Source organism: Vulpes vulpes, chromosome 14 (genome assembly GCF_048418805.1).
Source record: "Vulpes vulpes isolate BD-2025 chromosome 14, VulVul3, whole genome shotgun sequence".
Taxonomy (NCBI): domain Eukaryota; kingdom Metazoa; phylum Chordata; class Mammalia; order Carnivora; family Canidae; genus Vulpes; species Vulpes vulpes.
The window spans coordinates 31,673,734-31,699,090 of NC_132793.1; the positions used below are offsets into that span (position 1 = coordinate 31,673,734).

General features: G+C 40.2%; 1 protein-coding gene and 1 pseudogene across 7 annotated transcripts in view; one reads left to right on the top strand and one right to left on the bottom strand.

Annotated features, from left to right (window-relative positions):
- The window catches only part of SHLD1 (shieldin complex subunit 1), an 82,396-nt gene that overhangs the window by 16,850 nt on the left and 40,189 nt on the right, over window positions 1-25,357 (top strand). The window lies entirely within an intron of this gene.
- On the bottom strand, window positions 3,431-3,676 carry LOC112930017 (cytochrome c oxidase subunit 7B, mitochondrial pseudogene; annotated as a pseudogene).

Below are 25,357 nucleotides of genomic sequence, written 5' to 3' on the forward strand. Positions count from 1 at the left end.
TATGATTCATATACCTATTTGTAAGTCTGGAAAATTTTATTTCCATAAGAAATTTTAAGCTCTTAAACCTAAAATCTCAAAATAGAGTTTATGTAATAATTATAGAATTCCCAGTGTGGTGGTGTCATTTTATATAGGAGTCAGGATTTATTTTAGACATGTAAATAATGTTAAAGATGTTTTCCTTATAGTGCATTAAATGATACCCAACCTAGTGGCTAGTGACCCAGCGACCTCTAAACTGGACCTAAGGTATAGGGAGGAAGGGAAAGAAAGAGACTGATGAACTAATTCTCTGAGAAATCTCAGAACAAAATCTTGTGCTTACTATCCCCTGTCCAGTTGATAGGTTTTATTTGGAAAGTTTGAGTGTGCCGTCTGGCAGAGCTCCCTCAGGTGGCATCTGCAGATTTAGCCACTTAGGCTTCATTTTAGGATCCTAAACAGGTTTTTGAACTCTTTGCTTGCTACTGTTGGAAGGCGGCAGTGTGTTCTCATTGTTATGACCCAAGTAGTGAAGCATAGTAAGTGCAGAGGACGAAGGCCCACAGAGTAAGAGAAAACCACTGGGCCAGTGGTTTTCTTTCTTTCTTGCCTTCTTTATTCCTTCTTCCTTCCTTACTTCCTTATAAGATTTTATTTATTTATTCATGACAGAGACATGGCAAAGACGTAGGCAGAGGGAGAAGCAGGCTTCCTGTGGGAAGCCTGATGCAGCACTTGATCCCAGGACCCTGGGATCACGACTTGAGCCAAAGGCAGATGCTCAAACACTGAGCCACCCAGGTGCCCCTGGCCAGTGGTTTTCAAACTCAGCTCCAGGCCACCCTTCAGGAGCTGTAAGGTCAGGTTTGAATGTCTGGGGGCCCTGGCCTCTCCACTCTTGCTCCCCATATCAACTTATTTGTGTTATAGGCTTCCAGATGAGCAGTCATTGAAAGAAAGGATGTCAGGGCCAAAAAGAGTTTTGAAAACCCCCCAGCTCACCTTGATATGTCATTTTCTGCAAGGGACAGTGGGGTCTGATGATGAAGAAGGTCACCCAAGGTCACATAGCAACCTGGCAACTCTATCTCTTCAGTGACTCTCTGTACAGATTACTTTTAACTGTGACTTTTCCATCCCTTTTCTAAAAAGAGAAGAATACAGCTCTCTATTTTAGACTGCTAAAGTGTAGGTAACACTAAATAGTCATTAGAAGTACTAGTTTAAGAGGAGAATTGTTTTCAAAGGCTCAAGTATGCCAGTTGCCATCTGCAACATCTCTCATTGCTCCTCTCTTTTGAGTTTCAAAGACATCTGCTATGGGAGAAGCTTGTTTGCTTCTGTGTACTTTGCCTGCACTTAAAGTTTTAAAAAGAAATCCCCACTGATTTGAAAAACAGGTTGTGTTCCTGTTGAGAGCCACGCCTACGGGCATTTATCTTTGCAGTTCAGGTGTACAGGGTCTGACCTGAGAGCTCTCTCTCCAGGCTTCTACAAGTAAGCATTCAGTCATGACTTGTCACTCAGCTGTGTCTTCTTAAAATATCAGAAAACAACTTGATTGAAATAGTCAAATGTCACCGTCATCAGTACCATTCACTTTTATGTATTTGTAGGACAAAGGAGACTATATTGAATTGAGAAGACAGAAAGATTAATAGTTTATCCTTTATTGTACACTTACATTCCAGACGCTGTGCTGTGCTATGCATGTTTTATCCACCATTTTTTCTGATTCTCACATCTGCCCCCGAGAAACAAGTACTATCATGATCTCCATGTTTCCCAGGAGGAAATAGTCTTATAGAGGTTCCATATTGATATGTTTCCCAAAGAATAGTGGAAAGCCAAGACTCAAATCTGGGTCAGGCTGACTTCAAAGGCATAACTTTAAAGAAATGCAAACATTCAGGTATGAGTAAGTGCTAAGTAGTAAGTTTTAAGTATTTCTCCTTCAGTCTCTGCTAGCTTCTTCTTGCTAACCCTGCTAATCCTGAGTATATCTTCAGTATCAGCACCATCCTGGGAGTGACTAGAACTCTGGATCATTTTGACCAGCATTATGTCCACTGCTCCCTGAGCTTGCCTTTCAACCTCTCCTCTTCCTTCCATTGAAGAAGCTCTAACCATTGGCAGACTATTCTCAACACGAGGTAGGATCCAACTTCTTATGTTAAACCCGAGGGAAGAAAACGAGTCTTCTCACTTTGCTTGCTGGAGTGAGTACAACCCTTGATAACTTTTCTGTCCAGAAGAAATTTTCTCATCTGGCCCAGGAACTATTCTTAAACTTGGCTCTTTGCCCATTGAAGTTATAAATCATGCTGTTTGCCAAGTGGGTGCCCTTTATTTACCTCCAGGCTCCCTAGAGTTTTTTGTGGAGCTGGGTTTTGCTAACATGCTTGAAGTTACAGAAACCCAGCTTATTGGAACATATCTTTTAAGGGTAAGCACTTTATCCATTTCTGGGTCACCCATGCTAGCCTTTCGAGATTCACATTTTGTTCTCTGATTGTCTCATTACACAGTGTTTGCAGCTACTGCCTTTTAAACCTAGACCCTGACGTGTGAGCAGAGAATAAGGGCATATAGTGCCTGGCACATAGTAGGTGCTCAGTAAAGGCTGGTTGAATGAATGCCTGAAAAACATATGAGTGTAATTTTGATAAGGTATGAAAATGATATAAAGTCTCACAGTCCCTTGATTGCCTCATTAGAGCTTTGTCATCAAATTTAGCTTGTGATTAATCTTATGTGGACTCTAGGATGAGAAAGCTTCTAAGTTGAATAGCATCTACTCTTACCTAATCCCTGCAGATTTGCCTGACTTTCATTTGGGAAGTCTTCAGACTAGCCCATACTGGCCTCTCTAAAGCCCTCGGCTTTTCTCCTGATGAGACTACAGCAGAGAAAAGAACATCTGTGAGGAGATAACGTGCTTCTGAGAGCAGAAAATTATCATTCCATTTCGAAGAAAGTATATTCCAAGCAGAGTTGTTTCTTTAACTCATTTTTCTTTCTTTTTTTTTTTTTTTAAAGATTTTATTTATTTATTCATGATAGAGAGAGAGAGAGAGAGAGAGGCAGAGACACAGGCAGAGGGAGAAGCAGGCTCCATGCACGGGGAGCCTGACGTGGGATTCGATCCCGGGTCTCCAGGATCGCGCCCTGGGCCAAAGGCAGGCGCCAAACCGCTGCGCCACCCAGGGATCCCTTTAACTCATTTTTCTAGGGAATATTTCTCTAATTATAGTGCATGTGGCCGTGGCTTTAAGGATATCTCTAACGACTGCTTTTTATTTAATTTGATTTTAATTTTTTTGAAGGTTTCACATGTACTTTATTTCTTCAATCGTGCCATATTTTAATAGGTGCACAGTGCTTTCACTTGGCATCAATCAGGAGTCGTTCCTGAGGCAATACAGTATTATACCAGCTGGGATAATTACTGATCTCTCCATTCCTTTGGGGTAACTCTGCCAACAGGGGATAGGTCCCCTTCTATTCCAGTTTGTGTTGCTGTATATGCAACACAGAAAATGGTTTCTTTAGCTAATACAGCATTACCATATGTGTCATGGAAATCAGGTGTCCGTTTCTGGTGCCTCCATCTTGCTGTTGTTTGCTGAATCCTTTGAACTTGGAGATGACTTAGAGCATTTTTTGTTTTGTTTTGTTTTGTTTTGGCCATGGGAACATGGGAAGCTGCAGATAGAACAGAAAGGTGGTAACTCCAGCTGCTGTCTTGCTACAACTTCATGCCAAGTTCCTTTGCAAAGCACCCTCTAAAGACTGCGTTTTAAACTGTTTTCTTTTTTTTTTTTTAAGTTTATTTACTTAAGTAATTTGTACACCCAACATGAGACTTGAACTCATGACCTCAAGATCAAGAGCCACACACACTCTTCCTGGCACCCCAAGAAAACTGTATTCTTATTACATCCTATAGCATTGTGAATTTGTTCCTGCTCACAAAATAATGCACTTGAGTGGAAAATTTAAATAAATTCTAAAAACAGACAAACAGGCCAAGAGATTTAGCTCCATTTCTTTACAATATATTCAGTTGATAGATCCAGAATTTTCTTCTATGAAGAACTCTTGGAAAATACGGGGAATATTGAAAATGCTGGGAATATTGGGCACAGTATAAGTAAAAGAATGAGGAAGTTACCCATGAGCCAGTGCCATTTTAGAAGTCAAGTTTGAGGAAGAATGGGTTAAAATAATATTCCATGTTTTTAGCCAGTAAGAACCTAAGCAGCTGCTCTCAGTCTACAATCTGGAGATGGTGCCTGGCAATTGCTTGCTATGGGGCAGTGTTTGAGTCTGCTGCCCTCTAGTGACGACTTTTTACAGATTCCTGAACCTTCCCAAGAACAAGAATTTAAGCCTTTATAATTCATTCTTTGCAGTTTTTGTGCCTACTAGAGATAAAGCTTCCAAATTATTAGAGATTATTTTCTCAGAATCTGAGAAGCTAACTTGTCTTAAGGCTACCAATGTTAATTCTAGTGACCGTACGTGTGTTGTGTAATTTGTGGAGACGTTTACATTTATCTTGCTTGATTGATAGGAGGCTAGAAAACAAAGGTAGAGAGCAGGACTCATTTCTCCCCAGGACTGACCGGTTGGTCATCCTACATCACCAGGAGAGCCCAGCAACCAACGAGAGGGAATCTGTAGAAAATCTGTAAGAGTAGGTGGACAGAGGAAGCCCTCTCCTCTCAGGCCTCTGCTAAGACAGGCCCAGGTGGCCAGGGCGTGAGCAGCGGGATTCTGTTAACACAGTAAGTGACCTGACTGGAGAAGCCCCTTTGTCTCTGTGGACCTGAGACTCCCCTTGCTCCCTGTCCTCTTACATTCACTGGGCCAGCTGGGCAGCAGCTAGTGGCACTGGAAAAGGGGGCCTGAGATCAGCCACCCCCAAAAGACACCCACAGGCTGGGCTAGTCCCTCGGGCAGCACTAGCGGGGGCCTGTGGGAGCCTTAACTGTACCCAATAAATCAAGGAGACCAAGGAAACAGCAAAGGCTCTGAAAATTAAACTGTCCATAGAACCACAACCCATAAAAGCAGCCCATGACCTGTGTGCTAAACCTAAACAGGATGGCTCTATGCTAAAATAAAGGGTTTAAATAGGACCAAGATCACTCGTCTGACCAAGAGCCAAAAGTCACGAGTTGAATGAGTCAAGTCACTGAGACAAAGTAGGCATTGGAATTAACTGCTAAGAATTTAAAAGCAATCACCATAAAAGCTCTTCAACAATCAATTACAAGTTCTGTTGAAACAAATGAAAAAATAGAAAATTTCAGCGAGGAAATCCAAGTTATAAAAAAAGCAAATGGAAATGATTGAAACGAAATCTACAATAGCCAAAAATTTGATAAATTGGACCTCCTCAAAATTAAAAACTTTCTCACTCTCTGCAAGCCCACATTAAGAGGTTGAAAGGGCAAGGTACAGACCAGGAGAAAATATTTGCATATCTGCTAACAAAGGACTAGTGTCTCCAGTATATAAAAAACTGTCAAAACCCAACTGTATAGGGGCACCTTGGTGGCTCAGTTGGTGAAGTGTCTGCCTGCAGCTCAGGTCATGATCCCAGGGGTGGGATCAAGGCCCCATAGGAGCTCCCTGCTCAGGAGGAGCCTACCTCTCCCTCTGCCCCTCCCTCTGCCCCATCCTCTTGCTTGTGCTTTCTTTCTTGCTCTCTCAGATAAATAAATCTTTTTTTTTTTTAATCTGTTGGGCATCAAAAAAAATCCTGGCCCTTTTTTCTTTTCTTTATTTTTTTTTAAGTTTATTTAGCTTTTTCTTTTTCTTTTTTTTTTTTTTTAAATAATCTTTACACCCAATGTGGGGCCTGAACTCGTGACCCTGAAATCAAGAGTCACACACTCCTCCAACCCAGCCAGCCAGGCACCCCAGGCCCTTTTTCTTTTAAGTGCTTGTGAGATCACCTTTTCCTTGTTTTCCTCTGCTTCCTTAGGTTTCTCTGAAATAATTGTGTTTTTTTTTCTCCTGAAACAACTTTTGAAATTATACAAATAAACAGTTGCCTATGTTTGATCATTTTCATTGTTTCTGAGGTTTTGCTTTTATAAAGGGCTGTGTTCAACATCCTTCTGGGTAAGCCCTTATATTTATCTTAAATTATTCTTCAAGCTAAATTTCTGTAAGAAAAATTGCTCTAGTTTGTCCTCTAGAAAAGGGATGCAAATCATTTTTTCCAAGACTCTTTTCAACACTAATATTATAATTTCTTGAAACCTTGCTAACTATAGGGGGGAAAAATTTCGTGTTTTAATTTGCATTTCTATGATTATAGTGTAAAGAAATACTGTATTTTCTTGGACATTTTATTTTCTATAGAATGCCTGTTTTCTATTGGAATTGTTGTCACCTTACTAATTCATAAGGGTACTTTATACATCAAGAATACTAAATCTTTAGCGTTTTTTGCCATAATTTTCCCAGTTTTGCCTTTTAATTTTTATACAATCTGATTAAAATGTTTTCTCTAAAATGACCAAATTAATGTGTACTTTATTTTTAAAATTTATTTATTTATTAAAGATTTTATTTATTTATTCATAAGAGATAGAGAGAGAGAGAGGCAGAGACACAGGCAGAGGGAGAAGCAGGCTTCATGCAGGGAGCCCAATGTCAGACTTGATCCCGGGTCTCCAGGATCAGGCCCTGGGCTGAAGACAGACGCTAAACCGCTGAGCCACCCGGGCTGCCCTAATGTGTACTTAAAAAAAAAGTAGGGATCCCTGGGTGGCGCAGCGGTTTGCGCCTGCCTTTGGCCCAGGGCGTGATCCTGGAGACCCGGGATCGAATCCCACGTCGGGCTCCCAGTGCATGGAGCCTGCTTCTCCCTCTGCCTGTGTGTCTCTGCCTCTCTCTCTCTCTCTCTCTCTCTGTGACTATCATAAATTAAAAAAATTAAAAAAATTTAAAAAATTAAAAAAAAAAGTAAAATATCAAAAGGAAGCAAAAGAGAACATTTTCTCTTCACACCCTCCCTTTCTCCTTCCTAGTGGTAACCAGTAGTGTTGTGTATATTCTTAGGGGAGTATACTATAAATATATCTATCTCCATGTTGATGAACCATATATGTAAATATATGTATTTTAGTACAGTTGATTATGCATAGCTTTTAACCTGTCAAAAATTCAGAAAAATACAACAAAACAAGTAAAACTAATGAATCCCTGAAGTAGTAATTAGTAAAAGTTTATTGTACGCAGAATAAAAAGACAGTTTGCAAAAACTGAGAGTACTCAAACCAAAATATGGAATGAGGCTCAGAAGTATATTGTTATAAAGCAGTGTATGTAATGTGGAGACTGGGACTATTCATTGCAATAATTGGTTACAGTGTTAGAATGTTCTTAAATGTAAAGGAATTGGTTAGTGGTTACCACCTGTCAGTTGCAGGGAACAATTTAAGTTTTGCTCATGATTTTCAGAGGCATAAGCAAGAAGTGACCCAGGTCACGTTAGCCTTTCTCATCTTGTAAAATAAATTAAGCTTTGCTTGTATGATTAACTGGCTGTGTCAGCTCAGGGAATTTTCAAGTCTGGTCACTGTTTGTGTTTGATTTTAGCAAACCAGAAATCTCCAACAAAAACATATTGTTCTGCAACTTGCTTTTTAAAATTCCACATTCTATCACAACCATTCTTTAGCTGTTAATACCTCAGCCAGTTTAAGGTTTGCGTAGTATTTTGGAGTACAAATACACTACAATCTTTTTAACTTTCTCCCTATTAATGGTCATTAGTCTGTCTCCCATTTTTGGCTACTATAAGTAAATGTGGGTTTTTTTGTTGTTGTACAGAGATTTTAGATTTTTATGTAGTAATTTTATCAATCAATGCCTCTGCTTTGGTGCAATGTTTAGAAAATCATTCTAATTCCCAACATTATATAAATAGGTATCTCCTGGTAATTTTACAGTTAAAATTTTTTTTTTAACTTTAAAATGTATATCTTGGTATAAGGTGTGAGGCAGGGTGATAGCTTTATTATTTTCCCAATGGGAGCCAATTATCTTAATGCTATTTATTTATTTATTTTAAAGTTTTATTTACTTGAGGGGGAGAAAGAGAGTGCAAGTATGTGGGGGGGAGGGACAGAGGGAGAGGGTCTCAAACAGACACGCCAAGGAGCAGAAAACCCCACCTGAGACTTGATTCCTATGACCCATGAGATCATGAACCTGAGCTGAAACCAAGAGTCAGAGGCTCAAACAATGCAGCCACCCAGGCATCCTTTAATGCTATTTATTAGCGTAGAAGCACCCCTCTGGTTTTAAGTGTTGCCCTTCTCTCAAAAAACAGAAATCATATTCTGTATTCTTATTTTTGACTTTAGAGCCAGACTAGTTTGGATTTGACCTTGACTGTGACCTTGGGCAAGTTGCTACACATTGCCTTGTTCAATTTCATCATCTGTAGAATGAAAATGATAATACTGCCTGCTTCCTAGGTTGTCATGATGATTGAGGGAGGCAACGGAGCTCAGAACACTTAGTAAAGGCCTGTGGTCATTACTATTGCTGCTGTCACAGCTAGTGGTGCTCCCATAGGTGTTTCTAGACCTCTAGTTATCTGTTGAACTCCTTTCAGGAGGAGACTAGGGCTTCTCATCCTTTATGTTGCTCAGTACTGGGCAAAAAAAGTGATTTGTACTGGCACAGAGCCTTTACAGGGAAGTTATTCTGATTAATAATGACTCAGAGTTTCCATAGAATTACTTCCTAGTATTTGCTATTAGTATATATGTTTTCTCCTAACTTTGTGTATAATTTTAGGCAAATAATCTAATCCTGTTCTCTTCATTGAAGGTGCATATGTCAGCAGATGGCTTCTCATTTGCCAAGTGCTTTGATTTGTGTTTGGAGATGCTTCCATGCAGTCTCCACAAATCATCTTATGATGAAGGATCTCAGTTAATCTGAGGTGTCTTTAAGCAAAACCACATTTGTGAGAATTATGTTTGTGAGAATGTATTCTCTGGCATGTAAGATTTAATTTTTAAGTTATCTCTGCACTCAATATGGGGCTTGAACTCATGACCCCAAGATCAAGAGTTGTATGCTCCTCCAATTGAGCTAGCCAGGTGCCCCTTATATGTCATGTTTGTTAGAGGTCCACCTAACCAGTGGAGTGGTTAGGTGGACCTACCTAACCATTCCTAACGCCTGGAATGAAACTTTTTTGTTGTTGTTGTCCTCTTCATATCCAGCACCATGCTCTAGGTTGAGAGTGACATAAAACAGTGGGAACACATGATTTCTGTATGCAAGGAGCTGGAGGTCTAGTTGTGAAAATATGATACATGAACTTAAAATCAGAGTCAAGGTCAAACCCAGACTAGTCTAGCTCTAAAGCCAAAACTAAGAACATAGAATATGATTTCTGTTTTTTGAGAGTGAAGGCAACACTTAAAATCAGGCAATGTAGGTTTCATAGATGCATAGAACAAGTAGATGTGCATATACTCATTTAAGAAAAAGACCATCTATTCAGGAAGAGCAAATATCTTTATGTCAGAATCCTCTATAAAAAGAGTAGCTGTTGAAGCTACTACATTCTGAGTGATGCTAGGAAAATACAGCTTAAGGAATAGAAATTGGCATGTTATTTTACACTTACCAATGCTCCAGAGAAGAGCAATAATACAAGATTTAATCAGATCTTGGAGGAAACCTTTTTTTTTTTTTTTTAAATTTTTATTTTTTTTAGGAAACCTTTTTATAACCGTTTATTACTAGACCTCAAGAGTTTTCTTATTGTGGGTACTTTCAAAATTACCTGTAGAGTTTTAAGTTATTTTTTTAAATTGCCTTATTGGCCATAGTTATTTTATTAATGTTATTGATATATTATTAATGAAGTATGGAGAAATAGTCATAATAAGAAACAGGTGATTGCTCAATTATGATTTAAGGTGGTACAGTAGAATTTTTACTTTCATTGTACATCCGAGAAGTGCCCTACAGGTTCCCACTGCTTTATGTCTGCTATAAATTTTCAGCTAATTCCCTAACTTTGAATTTGAGTTACTTTGTGAAGATGAGAAGATCATTGGTCTTTGTGCCAAGTCTGTGGCTAATCGTGTCTTCTTCCTTCAAAGAATTGAGTTGATTGAAATATGTTGTCTCTCAAATCTGGACCTGATGATTATGGATTATCTGGTAACTTCCAACAGCTCCAAGACAATAGCAGCCTGAGCAAAAATACGGATAGCAAGATTTAGAAATTGGGAAAAACAAATTTGGAATTATCTACATAATGCTGTAAGGGAGAATTTTTAAAAATGTATTTATTTGATGGAGAAAGAATAAGAAAGAGAGTGGGAAGAGGATCAGAGGGAGAGGGACAAGCAGACTCTGCTGAGCGTGAGACATGGGGCTGAGTCCCATGAACCTGAGACCATGGCCTGAGCCAAAATCAAGAGTTGGGCGTTTAACTGCCTGAGCCTCCCAGGTGCCTGTAAATGAGAATTTTCTTTATGTATTCATGTGAATTATGTAGGGTCAGTATGAACCAATAATATCAGATAATCCTACTTTAGTTATTTTAGACAGTGAACACAGTTGCCTCATATTATTTGCACACATTCATATTGCTGTCTATTTAATGCTTTTTATTCATCCAGTAAGCATTGAATAAGTGCATACTCTGTACTGAACACTGTGCTTGCTATTGGCTATCCAGGTACCTTACAGGATGGTTGAAGGGAAATGTCTCTTCTACTGCTAGAGTGTTACCACAATGCTTGCCACTACCTGCAACCTTTACATCAGTCTAGACAGATTCTTCCTACTTGTGATCTATTTCCTGATTTCATCTACTGAGGAGGTGACATGGTGTTTACCCACGTGGTGGGCACTCAGCAAACACAGGCAGGGTGTTAGGACATGGGAGGTGAACTCAAGGAGACTTGGTCTCTGCCAGTAGTAAACTATAAACCCACATATCACTTTCCAAATATTAACTTAACCTTCAACAGGCATGAGAAGTTGATGTGTGCAACTAACCAGAAAACTAAGAAGGATACTGAATGTCTTTCAGCATATTAAAAACCGAGAAGAAAGAGACACAAAAAAGAATGACATCTTTTCATTTGCCACAACATGGATGGAGCTAGATAGTATAATGCAAGGCAAAATAAGTCAGTCGGAGAAAGGCAAATACCACATGATTTCACTCATCTGTGGAATTTAAGAAACAAGACTAATGAATGAAGAAAAAAAGAGATAAACAGACTTTTAATTATAGAGAACAAACATAGCTACCAGAAGGGAAAGGAGAGGGGGAGGGTGAAATAGGTGAAGGGGATCAAGAATGCATGTATCATGATGAGCACTGAGTAATGTAGAGAATTGCTGAACACTATATTGTACACCTAAAACTAATAAAGCACTGTACGTTAATTATACTGGAATTGAAGAAAGAAAGAACTGGGAATTAAAAAACAGCTCTGGATTCTATTTTTTTTGCTCAAAGTTATAACAGGAAACTTTCTTGCATCTAACAATGTGTGATGTGATTTAGAAAAACAATTTTTTGTAAAGATTTTATTTATTTATTTATTTATTTATTTATTCCTTCCTTCCTTCCTTCATTTATTCATTTATTTGATCTAGAGAGAGCACGAGCAGGGTGACAGGCAGAGAGAGAAGCAAACTCTCCACTGAGCCGGGAGCCTGGTGTGGAGCTCCATGTGGGACTGGATCCCAGAACTCTGGGATCATGGCCTGAGCTGAAGGCAGACACCTAACCAACTGAGTCACAAGGCGCCCCTGATTTAGAAAAATTTTAATGTTTAAAATAATATTTAATGTGCTGTAGAAATTACATAAAGTTCTGTGTTCAAAATCATTGTGCCTAGTAGAGTGCCTGGTACACAGTATATGCTCAGCAAATACTAATCAAATTGAATGGCAGCACTAAACTTACCATAGAAAAAAAGCAAACACTATTGTTGATGATGATGGTAGTGATGATAATAATCCTGAATAATCCTAAATCATTATCAGCACTGACATCAACAACATTATCCTGTTGTTCTGTCCAATGGATAAGGTGGGTTTTGGGGACCAGTCAGCATCCTGACTCCTTATGAGGTCACTTTCAGGAATTTCTCTAGCAAGCTGCGAGGATCAAAATAAGACACATGTCCATCATGGGGATTTAGATCTTGACTTCCTTGTTTTCTAGCTGAGTTTTCATTTTCCCTTGCAACTTCCTTGACCCATCCACCATGCCTGCTTTCCTCACCCTCTCAGCTTTGTAAGAGGCCATCCCTGGTCATTCAGCCCTCCCATTGATGGCCTGTCTTCATTGGGTCTCTGAAGACAGGTTAGAAGGGTGTTCTGGGGTCAGACCTCCTGCATCCAAATCTGCCACCCACTCAACTCTATGACTTTGAGCAAGTTACTTAAACTTTCTGGGCCTCCTTTGCAAGACTTGAATACTCATGCTATGTCATAGAGTACTGTGGTGGGTAGTAAATGAGGTGATACTCTTGAGGACGGCTTTCTTTTTTCTTTTCTCTTTTTTATTGGAGTTCAATTTGCCAACATATAGCATAACAGCCAGTGCTCATCCTGTCAAGTGCCCCCCTCAGTGCCCATCACCCAGTCACCCCAGCCCCCTGCCCACCTCCCCTACCACTACCCCTTGTTCATTTCCCAGAGTTAGGTGTCTCTCATGTTTTGTCGCCCTCACTGATATTTCCACTCATCTTCTCTCCTTTCCCTTTATTCCCTTTCACTAATTTTTATATTCCCCAAATGAATGAGACCATATAATGTTTGTCCTTTTCCGATTGACTTATTTCACTCAGTATAATACCCTCCAGATCCATCCATGTTGAGGATGGCTTTTGAATGGTACATGGCCCTTCCTAATAATACCTGATCTGTCGTATGGACCATCGTTGCTGTCAAGGGCATCTTTCCCCTAAGCTCTAGCCCATCCAGCTCCCAGGACTTCTCCCAGGAGGAGTCCCCATCTCTCTGACCCACTTTTGCTGAGCTGGATGTGGTCTTTTTGAATTGGTGTGTTTTGTTTTGAGTCAGTTTCCCAATACCTCAGAGTCCCAGGAAATCATTTGTAGGGCTGGCTTCATGTCAGCTTATTTCTTGCTTTTAACCCACATTGTTCAAAAAGCATTATGTGGCTCTGTGCCCTGGTTTCCTTCTCTGTGAAATAGAAATAATGCCTTTTTCTTCTCTTTTCCCAGGGGTTTTGGTTTGCTTTCTTTCTTGTTTTTCTTTAACTCTACCTTTATTTCAGGCCAACTTGTCAACTTCTCTGTGTCCTTAAAGCCACCTTCAGTCCTTGGTGGGATAAGCTACAGGTATAAATAAATAAAGAAGCACATAAATAAAATAAGGAGTAGTTATGAAAGTGCTGGAAGAAGGTCAAAGCATCATAACACACAAGACATTTTTAGCCAGAAAGCATTATCCACGGTGGAGATTGGAAAATCCATTTTGTCATTTTGTTGGCCGAGCTTAGAAATGTTCAAATCATTGTAAATTTGACTTCATGTGATATTTACAGAAAATGGAATATAAGAAAAATGTGGGGGCAGCCCAGGTGGCTCAGTGGTTTAGTTCAGCCTTCAGCCCAGGGCCTGATCCTGGAGACCCAGGATCGAGTCCATGTCAGGCTCCCTTCATGGAGCCTGCTTCTCCCTCTCCCTGTGTCTCTGCCTCTCTCTCTTTCTCTGTGTCTCTCATGAGTAAATAAAAAATAATACAATTTTTAAAAAAACCTTAAAAAACAAGAAAAATGTGGAGGAGGTGCACTTGCTTTGGTCCTTTGAAGATAAAAGTTCTGAAATAGGCAGCAAAGCAAAGGATATGCTTTTAAAACATGTGGCTGCAAGTTCTTAAAGGGAAAACAACATAAAGATAATAATAAATCTCATACCCTCAGGAAGTGTTCACTGCAGAGGTCACATAAGAAAATGATTACAAAAGGAGTATAAAGTCTCCTCTAAATAGTAATCATGATCCCTGACATTTATTGAGTGTTTACTTGGCCTTATCCCAATAGGCAAGGGGAAATGTACTATTTATATCCCCATTTGACAGTTGAGAAAACTGTTGCCCAGCTAGGTTATTTAGCCAAGGCCATATGGAAGTAGGCAGCCATCTCCAGAGCTTGGTTGATCACCGCTTGCAACATTGTCCCCCCCTCCCCCCCCACCTAACCAGGTGGTTCCTTCAGGCCACAGCCTTGTCATGCAACCAAGCTCTGGAGATGATTGCCTACTTCTTGAGGTTATATCATAAAATTCTCTGTCATGCATACTCCGGGCTAGGGCCAATGCAAAGACAAAGTGAAATGGGTTACATTTTGTTCTGGTGCCCATCTGGCCTGATTACCAGCCCTGGCTGTCCCTTCTTACTGTCCTGGGTTTATTCCTGCCCTCAGTACATACTCAGTTAAGCCCATAGCACTTGTAATTCAAGAGGGGCCGTGTCTTAATACAACATTCTTGAAGGCTTGAAGACATTTGTGTTTTACCTTGGTTTGATTGCAGATGGCTTTGAGAATCTGATAGAATAAAAAGCTTTCCCCAGGCAAAAAAAGGAGGGGGGGGGGGACTTCAAATGTGGCCTGTGGTTTCAGAGGTATTCCCTAGAAGCTGAAGCCTTGGATTTTTTTTTTTTATTTATTTATGATAGTCACACACACACACACACACACACACACAGAGAGAGAGAGAGAGGCAGAGACATAGGCAGAGGGAGAAGCAGGCTCCATGCACCGGGAGCCCGACATGGGACTCGATCCCGGGTCTCCAGGATCGCGCCCTGGGCCAAAGGCAGGCGCCAAACCGCTACGCCACCCAGGGATCCCTGAAGCCTTGGATTTAACATTTAAAGGGATAAAACAAGAATAATAAGAGTAGGTGGTGGTGGGCTTGCTATTAGGGTATTGGGAGCCTGTCTCCTCCCTCTTCAATCAAAAGAGGAAGCTTCTGGCTCCTATGCTAGATCAATAAAATCAATGTGAGGGGCCCCTGGGTGGCTCAATTGGTTAAGCGCATCTGACTCTTGATCTTGGCTCAGATCATGATCTCAGGGTCCTGGGATCGAGCCCCACATCAGGCTCTGTACTCAGTGGGGAGTCTGTTTGAGATTCTCTCTCATCTCCCTTTCTATCTCAAATAAATAAATAAATATTTATAAAAATAAATATAGGGGCACCTGACTGGCTCAGTTGGTTAAGTGTTTGCCTTCCACTCAGGTCATGATCTCAGGTTCCTGGGATTGAGTCCTGCATCCTCAGCAGGGAGTCTGCTTCTCCCTCTCCCCATGTTTGTTCTTTCTTTCTTTCTTTCTTTCTTTCTTTCTTTCTTTCTTTCTTTCTTTCTTTTTTCTTTCTTTCTTTCTCTCTCAAAATCTTTTTATTTTTTATTTATTTATTTTTTTAATTATTTATTTATTTATGATAGTCACAGAGAGAGAGAGAGGCAGAGACACAGGCAGAGGGAGAAGCAGGCTCCATGCACCGGGAGCCTGATGTGGGATTCGATCCCGGGTCTCCAGGATCGCGCCCTGGGCCAAAGGCAGGCGCCAAACCGCTGCGCCACCCAGGGATCCCTCAAAATCTTTTTAAAAATGTAAGAAGTTTAAATTAATGCAAAACATTAGGATAGAGCAAGAAAAAAGTAGTCAATAGTGTCTCCTTTGTGTTTTTTTACTCAACGTTAGCAGTTCCTGCAGGCCAGTTTTGTTTGCTCAGGGTCTGTAAATTTTCACTATCTTACCCTTGATCTGTGGCTACACAAGAACATCTCAGTCATGGCCTGGGGCGCCTGGGTGGATTAGTTGGTGCCTAATGCCTGGTTTCAGCCCAGATCTTGAACTTGGGCCCCACATTGGGCTTTGTGCTCAGCCGGGAGTCTGCTTAAGATTCTCTCTCTTCCTCTGCCCCTCCCTGCCATGCTCTTTCTCTAATATAAATAAAACCTTACCAAAAAAAAAAAAAAAAAAAAAAAGTCCCAATCACGGCCTGACATAAGGTATACCCAGGAATTTCATGGCAGAAGTTGCCTGAGAGGAAGGTGTCCGTCTATCAGCCATCCCTGTCACCTGGGCATGTGTCCCAGTGCCGCTTGACACTTTGTGCCTACATGGAAATACATGCTGGTGCATCTACTGGGAATTTGTGAAGAAGCAGGATTTTGTTCACTTTTGCACAAGATGTTTCCTGTAGACTTTTGGAAAACAAGGTGTTTGAAGGCAGGGGGGAGAACAAGAGCAAACAACCTAAGAGACTCCACATATTCAAAGACTCCCTGGCAGTTTGTTTGCCTGAAAGAGGGCTGTGTGCTGGTAGTGGGATAGAGCCCGAGCTCTACCCTGGTGGTGCAGGGTATCCCGGTGGGGTCCAGGCAGCAGGAACCAGGCAAGGCTCTAGTGATCAGCTGAGAGGAAAATAAAATCTTACAGCACGAAGCCCAATTGCCCTTTTTCCCTCTAAGAAGATAATATTGTCCCAACCTAGCAGGCTGTACCTTTAGTCCTTCACTTTTGGTCTAAGGGTCATGAAGCTTCAGTGATAGGATGGTGTTTCCCGTTCTTATTCTTTTTTTTTTTTTTTAAGACTTTTATTTATTTATTCATGAGAGACACAGTGAGAGAGGCAGAGACACAGACAGAGGGAGAAGCAGGCTCCATGCAGGGAGCCAGATGTGGGACTCAATCCCAGAACCCTGGGATCACGCCCTGAGTCAAAGGCAGATGCTCAACCACTGAGCCACCCAGGTGTCCCTCCTGTTTTTATTCTTTGTCAATCAGTGCCCCCAGGTTCCCTTTTGGATTCTTTAAGAAATTAGGATTTTCGGTGCCTGGGTGCCTCAGTTGGTTAAAATATCTACCTTCAGCTCAGGTCATGATCCTGGGGTGCTGGATCAAGTTCTACGTCCTCAGCAGGGAGTCTGCTTCTCCTGCTCCCTCTGCCCCTCCGTATCCACTCATGCTTTGTGTGTCTCTCTCAAATAAATAAAATCTTTAAAAAAAAAAAAAGAAATTAGGCTTTTCTACAGCAGTACATTGTATCACTTGCTTTTTAAATGTAATATCTTTTTAAAAATTGAGATATGATTGATATATAACATTAGTTTCAGATGTATGACATAATTCAGTATTTGAACATGTTACAAAAGGATCACACAAAGTCTAGTTAACATCCATTCAGTTCCTTAAAAAAGAGTGAAAGGTAGATTATTAGGGACAGACAACAAAACAGGAATGTAAGTTCTTGAACTCAGCTAAGTTAATGATAGGACTGAAGTGGGCCTAATGTGATAGGACTGATGACTGGGCCTGGTGACTCCCTTTCTCTGTCAAATGGGGAGAAAGTACAGCCTTTGGGGTTTGAAGGGCTTTAACACTTTTTATTTGGTGTCCTTAGGTATGTTAAAGAACTTCCCAGGGATCCCTGGGTGGCTTAGTGATTTAGCGCCTGCCTTCGGCCCAGGGAGTGATCCTGGAGACCTGGGATCCAGTCCCACATCAGGCTCCCTGCAAGGATCCAGCTTCTCCCTCTGCCTGTGTCTCTGCCTCTCTCTCTCTCTCTCTCTCTCTGATAAATAAATAAAATATTTTTTTAAAAAGAACTTCCCTGTAATTCAGTCTTTTCATCTGTTTTATGGGGATAATAATACCTACCCAATAGAGAAGGGCACACAAAGTGTCACAGATGGCAGTCCCGCCTCACACTTTAAAATCTTCAGGTATCAGGCTCAGTGGTCTGTAATGAATGCACTTACAGATTGTATCTTCTTCCACCCCATTGAAAATGAGAACATTTGCCTGTCTCTTTCTTCCAATTCCTATGTGCCATCCCTTGTAATAGTTAGGAAGCACTGATTCTTCCCTGTATTCATGTGAGGAAGCAGATTCTCTGCAGTAAATGTGTCCATTTCCACTCTTACTTGTCAGGCATGCAGTTTTGATAAGCAGTTTCCCAAGTGTTGAAGGAATTAGGTTTAGGCTGAAAAGAAACCAATTACCTTGAAAGAAGTGGCACTGAGGCCTGTAGTGGTATCTCAGGGACTGTTGAGGTTCCTGGCATCTGCTACCAGCCATGGGCAGGGAGATTTCAGCATCAACATGTCACTGTAGAATGATGGGAGAGTTGGTTTTCCTAGCCATCTGGCCTGCCCATGATGAGGCAAGGTACCAACATTCCTTAGTACATCCTGTGTTTGGGATTTGGTGCGCCTAGGGAGTAAGAACTGAGTGACCTGGGTGGGGAGGTGCAGGAACGGTAGCTGTGTTGGTTGCCACACATTGTATTTTTCTATTGCAACACTTGCTTTTAGTGTCTGAGTGGTCTTGTCACCATTACCCATAATCTTCTGCTTTGAGTTCTCTTTTGCTCCTGGACACACTGGCTTAGGAATCAGTGGGCTGGCAGCTGTGTGTCAGGGCAGTGCTTACTGCTTTCAGCTAGAGCCCCACAGAGAGGTACATCTCCTCAGCCAGCCTTTGCCTCCTGTCCCTCTCCTCTGTGGGGCTGAGGGCAGCTCTTGGCCACATTTGATTGTGCTTGAACTGTGATTCAGAACTGGCCCAGTGATATCATCAGTTTAAAAGAAGATTACAATCCAGAAATATAACATAAACTCCTAACTTCCGAAAGTATTTCTGAAAATAATATCCATATATATATATATATATATATATATATATATATATATATATAACACTGCATTATTCAAAGCAGTTTCATAAGTTAGAGTCCTATTTCTGTGGAATGTTCCACATTTGGCAAGTCAAATGCCCTAGAATTATTTTGACATTGCTGGAAAAGAGGCACCCCTTCAACTTCCTTTTTGAGGATATAGTCTTTCTTTGTCAGGCTTCAGGATTCCTGCTCCCTAGAATCCATCTGGGATTTCAGGCAATGAGCTACAGAGAATAAATCCAAACTGTATCTTTCTTTTTGTTGAATACTTACTACTACTTGTCTTTGGAGGATGGTCCCCATTTTGGTATATGTAGGATGGTTATAATACTTATGATGAAGGCCATAGTCATCCTTTTAAAAGAAAAAGTTAGGGACACCTGGGTGGCTCGGTGGTTGAGCATCTGCCTTTGGCTCAGGTCATGATCCCGGTCCTGGGATCGAGTCCCACACTAGGCTCTCTGCAGGAAGCCTGCTTCTTCCTCTGCCTGTGTCTCTGCCTCTCTCTTTCTCTCTGTGTTTCTCATGAATAAATGAATAAAATCTTTAAAAAAGAAAAAAATTAGGAAAAGAAATAGTACAGAAGGCACAAAATGAAATGTAAAAGTCTGGTGTCTTCTCCCTAGAAGTAATTGTAAATAACTTTTATGTATCTTTCCAGATATTTTCTATGCAATTATAAGCATAAATAGCTATATAGCTATACATACACATACATACATATACATATATACTGCACACATATATATCTTACATACTATTTTATCATACATACTATTTTGCATCTTATTTTATCATACATACTATTTTGCATGTATGGTGGAATTTTATCATACATACTATTTTGCATCTTATTCTTTTCACTTAATGCTATATCAAGGCAGCTTGGTATGTTAGTACAGGCATATCTCATATTTTTGGTGGCTACATACTATCCCGTTGTATGGTCAGACCATAATTTATTTAACGTGATGTCTGTTGATGGATGTTGAGGTTGTTTCTACTCTTTAATGCTCACAAATAATCTCGTAGTGGATTTTCTTATGTATGTCTTACCCAGAGCATTTGGTGAATGTCTATTCTCATTAGTTTAATCCTATCTTGAGAACTACATTGCTGTATTTTAATACAGGTTTTCTGTGCTATCTGTAAGAGCATTCCTCTGAAAGCTTTTGTAGTCCAGAATTGCTGAAGAAGCAATTACCATTAATTTGTATGGAAAATTTTTTGAGCATTCCCACACTCCAAAAGTAACCTCTTTTAGGCTCTTTTTTTTTTTTCTTTTAGGCTTTTCTGACACTGTAGGACATACCTTGTTAACAGATGCACAGAATAAATTGAGATAAAACACAGATGCCCACAAACACAGTTTGAAGCGATGGTGGCTCGATGCAAAGATCCTGAGTAGAGTTCCCAGGAAGGAGCTTGTCAGAACCACTCTTACTCTCAGGTACAAGCTACCTCTATAAGGATTCGCTGCATAACAAACAGTGAATGCTATTTTTGCCTTTTTTGGTCAAAGTGAATATCCTCCTTGGATTTCTTTTGGTTAGTGAAAATAGGTACTAATGAAGGTCTTTTGTAAAAGCAAAGTGGTAACATGAACTTTGGAAAAGTAGGGGATATGTGTTTTTGTAGTGATTTAGTAGATTCTAGCAGAAAACATTTATATATTTAATTTTTTAAAAAAGATTTATTTATTTGAGAGAGAGAGGGAGAGTGGAGGAGAAGGGGCAGAGTGAATCCTCAAGTGTGCTGCTTGCTAAGTGTGGATCCTGATGTGGGGCTCAATCCCAGGACCCTGAGATCATTACCTGAGGACTAAATCAAGAGCTGGCTGCTTAACTGACTGAGCCACCCAGGTGCCCCTAGCAGAGAATATTTATAATGAAGCCTTCAACAGTCACAAAAGTCACCTCCTTAAAATTGTACATGAAACACATTTACAGATGGTGGATGTGTTCATAGAAGCCAGTTTAGTTAGGTTAATCTTATTTGCTAGGAATTATTTCATGGTAAAATACTTGTATTTGAACATCAGAGTAATACATCTTGGTAATTAAGGGGGTGGCATTTTTTTAACGAGTTGCCATAGTGGCAGATACAGAGCTGTGGCACATAAATCATGAAAACGTACTTCCAGAGGTGGAACTGAAACAGAATAATTTCTCATAAAAGGAGGTGAAAAATGTTGGAGGTGGATTTTTCTTTCTAAAACTGTGTTCATGGGGATCCCTGGGTGGCTCAGCGGTTTAGCGCCCGCCTTTGGCCCAGGGTGCGATCCTGGAGTCCCGGGGTCAAGTCCCACATCGGGCTCCCGGCATGGAGCCTGTTTCTCCCTCCTCCTGTGTCTCTGCCTCTCTCTCTGTCTCTCTCTCTCTCTATCATGAATAAATAAATAAGTCTTAAAAAAATAAAACTGTGTTCATAAGTAATTAAAATGACAGTTTTTTTAAAAAAAATGATTGAATCGGGGATGCCTCGGTGGCTCAGTGGTTGAGCGTCAACCTTTGGCTCAGGTTGTGATCCCAGGGTCCTGAGATTGAGTCCCATATGGGACTCCCTGTGTGGAGCCTGCTTCTCCCTCTGCCTGTGTCTTTGCCTCTCTCTTTCTGTGTCACTCATGAATAAATATATAAAATCTTAAAAAAAAAAAACATTGAAGAACTAGATGCATGCCTAATAGAAGGGATCTGAATGTTCATGTTTGAACAAGAATAGACAACCCATTTTAATGAATTTAATGAATACTAACCCAGTTTAATGAATATTGACTATTTAGAGTCCATCTTAATGGCATGAACAGATATGTCTCTCCTTAAGTAGATCCTTAGATTCAGTTTCATTCACTCTGAATTTGCAGTTAAGTCCTTATTTCCCTTTATAGGCACATCCATGCGGTCAGGTGTCTGATAAGCAGCATCCATGTAGGAAAAATTGTTTATCTTGTGTGAGGTGGGTCCCCAGTTCCACAGTTCAGCTTGTTCCTGAGTAGAGGGCCATTCTTTCACCAAGAATGACTCTGTGCATTTCGCCTTAACATCTCCAGCTACAGCCCCCAGACAGGTTTTCTTCTTCTTCTTGCACTACCTTAGGACAAGTGCATCTGTCCTCCCTTGTCTGTGTAGATAAGCCAAGTATTTACTCTGCACCAGTGTTTCTCAACAAGGGGCAGTTTTGCCCTCCTCACCTTTGTCAATGTTTGGATACATTTTTGGTTCTCTGTCTCTTCCTCCTCCTTCTTCTCCTCCTTTCTCTCCTTCTACCCCTTCTTCTTTCTTGAGGACTAACATAGATTGGCCCCACTTTTTATTTTGCCAAGGAAAGACATTAAAAATAGCCTATGCCCTGACTTTGCAAATCTACCTTCATTTCATAAAAGAAAGGCTATTTCTTAAAATTAAAAAAATTTTATTTAAATTCAGTAAGTTAACATATAATGTATTATTGGTTTCAGAGGCAGAGGTTAGTGATTCGTCAGTCTCATATAATACCCAGTGCTCATTACGTCATGTGCCCTCCTTAATGTCCATCACCCAGTTACCCCATCCTCTAACCTTCCTCCCTCCAGCAACCCTCAGTTTGTTTCCTATGATTAAGAGTCTCTTATGGTTTGTCTTCCTCTCTAATTTCATCTTGTTTTATTTTTTCCGCTCTTCCCCTATGATCCTCTGTTTTGTTTCTTAAATTCCACATACGAGTGATATCATATGATAATTGTCTTTCCTTGATTGACTTATTTCACTTAGAATAATGTCCTCTAGTCCCATCCATGTCATTGCAAATGGCAAGAATTCTTTTTTCTTTTTCTTTTTTTGATGGCTGAGTAGTATTCTATTGTATACATACGCCATATCTTCTTTATCCATTCATCTTTTGATGGACATCTGGGCTCTTTCCATGGTTTGGCTATTGTGGACATTGATTTTGTAAGCATTGGGGGTGCAGGTGTCCCTTCAGATCTTTGTATCAAGAAAGGCTATTTTAATTTGCAAAATGGAAGGAAGGCCTAATCCCAAAATAAAGATCAGCCTTCGGTGATTGCTACTTTTCTCACTTGGCCACGGACTGGTGAGAATTTCATCATGGCCTACCATGAGTCTAGAGGCCAGTGCCTGGGACAATTTGATGGTCATAGGGCATAAAGCACTCCTTGCGCTGCTCTGGTGCTTAATAGGCAACTGGAAGATGGTAGTAGTGTGATTAATAGCTATTGCTTAGAGATTATGCTGAATGAAATTTAAGAGCCCTTCCTTCCAATTCTAAAAATTCTGGTATCACTGAAGAAGTGAATGAGTGGCCTCCTGTAAGATAGCAAGGTTATTCTTTTCTGTGGATTACATTTCCTTTAGTGGAGAGATTTTCGTAAAGTTTGTGGATTATATTTTTAGTAGATTATGCCAAGCTTCCACTCAGTTACATTGTCTGTCTCTCTGCCTTTCAGAGTAAATCGTTATGTTGATGAGAGGCAACGTTGCCATATGCATCACTCTCACAGAGTATCATGCCCCAACAATGTACTGAGTTCTTTTCAGCTTTTTCTGTGCTCTTCTGGGTTGTTTACCTGAACTCTTGATGATTGGATTCTTTAAAAGGTAGTGAATTTTTGTTCATCCTTTCAAGGAATGATTATTGAGCATCTACTATGTGCCAGGCCCTGTGCTTGACAGTGAACAAAATAGGTGAAGATCTTGACTTCAAGGAGCTTTTATTCTGGTTATTGTGGTCATGGCTGGAGGGGGTAGAGAAGGGGTACAGAGACAACAAAACAAAGATAACATATCAGCTGGTACTCTGAGGAATGAGAATGCAACATAAGAGATGGGGATGTGATTTAAATACCATGGCCAGGAAAGGCCTCTCTGAGAGGTGATATGAGTAGAGTCTGGAAGAATTTTCACAGTAATGGAGTAAATTTTTTTTTTTTTTTGGAGTAAATTAATATATTTTTCTTTTGCTTATAAACTTTAATCATGTGATAAAGACCTTCTGTACTTTTCTATGGTGGAAGAAAATGCAAATATTATAAAAGAGCAGCTGGAGAAAGAATCATATATTTAAGCACTATTTCCTCAAATTATAAAGGCAAAGAGCAACAAACAAAAAGAACTGAGTTAAGTGGTTGTTTTGGACTTTATATGAAGAAATTAGCCAACTTTTCTCAAAACACATATAATAGCCTCTCTTCGATGGCATCCTGAGTTTGATCCAGAAAAGCAACTTTAAAGGTGTTAAATATTTATAAACACTGGAAAAAGTAAATCTCATCTGTGAAATTGTATGGGACCTGAGAATCTGGAAGAAAAGTACTGAACACTCAGTGGTGGTTTATTTAGGAATATCTGTATATTTTTTGTTCCATGTTCCTGAATTTAAAATGCTTCTGAGTTAAGCCCTATGTATTTAATTCCTTAACGTAAATCCAATGTCAAAACAGATTAATGAGTTGTCTACTCTTAGCTACATGTTTAACTTGAGGCTGAATTTGATAACATCTTTATAAATACATTCTGTGTTTCCAGGATTACTTTTTTAATGGTCCATACCACCAGGGGACTGGAAACAGACATCAAGAACTAGCTCTAATGAGTTGTATGGTAACAGATGGTAGCTACACTTGTAGTGAACATAGCATAAGGTATAGAATTATGGAATCATAATGTTGTACACCTGAAACTAATGTAACATTATGTGTCAACTATACCTCAAAAGAAAAAAAAAAAGAATTAGACTTAATGTTCTTTTTCACGCTCCTTGGGATTTTCTGTGATTCTAGAATCTAATGGTCTCTGAGAGCAAGTGGGCCTGGTTGGGGTATTGGGTTGCTTTCTCTGCTAGCAGATGAGCTTGATGGTTGGTTTGACGGTACTAAGTGAGCCTCTTCAGCCTTGATTCTCAGCTGTAGCCGCACATTAATATCACCTGGAGGGAGCTTTAATGATATTGATTCCTGGGATCCACCTCTAAAAGGTGATTTAACGGATAAGGAAGGCAGCCTAGAAATCAGAATATTTTAAAATTCTGGGTTCTAATATGCAGCCAAGTCTTAAAAACCACTGTCTTAGTGCAGTGCTTTTCAAAATGAAATATGTTTATCAGTCACTCAGGGATCTGGTGAAAGTGTGGATTCTAACACAATAGAGTATGAAGTAGAAAGACCAGTGATGTCTAAGTAAGACTGTAGAGCAGATGTTGGCAGACTAAGGCCGCATGGACCAAATCTGACCCAAGGCCTGATTTTATACAGCTTTCTGGCCCTTTACAGAAAAAGATTGCCAATGCCTGCTCTAGAAGGACTCTTTATAAAGCTCCCTGTAACCATTGAAAATCCCTTAGTATTATCCCACTTTATAGATCCCATGCGCCACTTTTCTTCCTATACTTAGGAATTTGTCTTTATATAAGAGTAATGGTGTAACTGGTAGATTGCTTGCTGGTTAGCTTGATCCTTTCAAGGCTTGTTTCTAAACTCGAGAGGGAGATTTTAGGGCAGCCTTATTAACTCTATAGCTAGCTTGGGTTCCTACCAAGGTGTGATCTTTCTGGGTCTCTACTGAATACACCAGCTGTTCAACAAAGGCTCTCCATTCCAGCTATCAGAGCATGCATGTCTCCCAGCCCTGTGTGAGG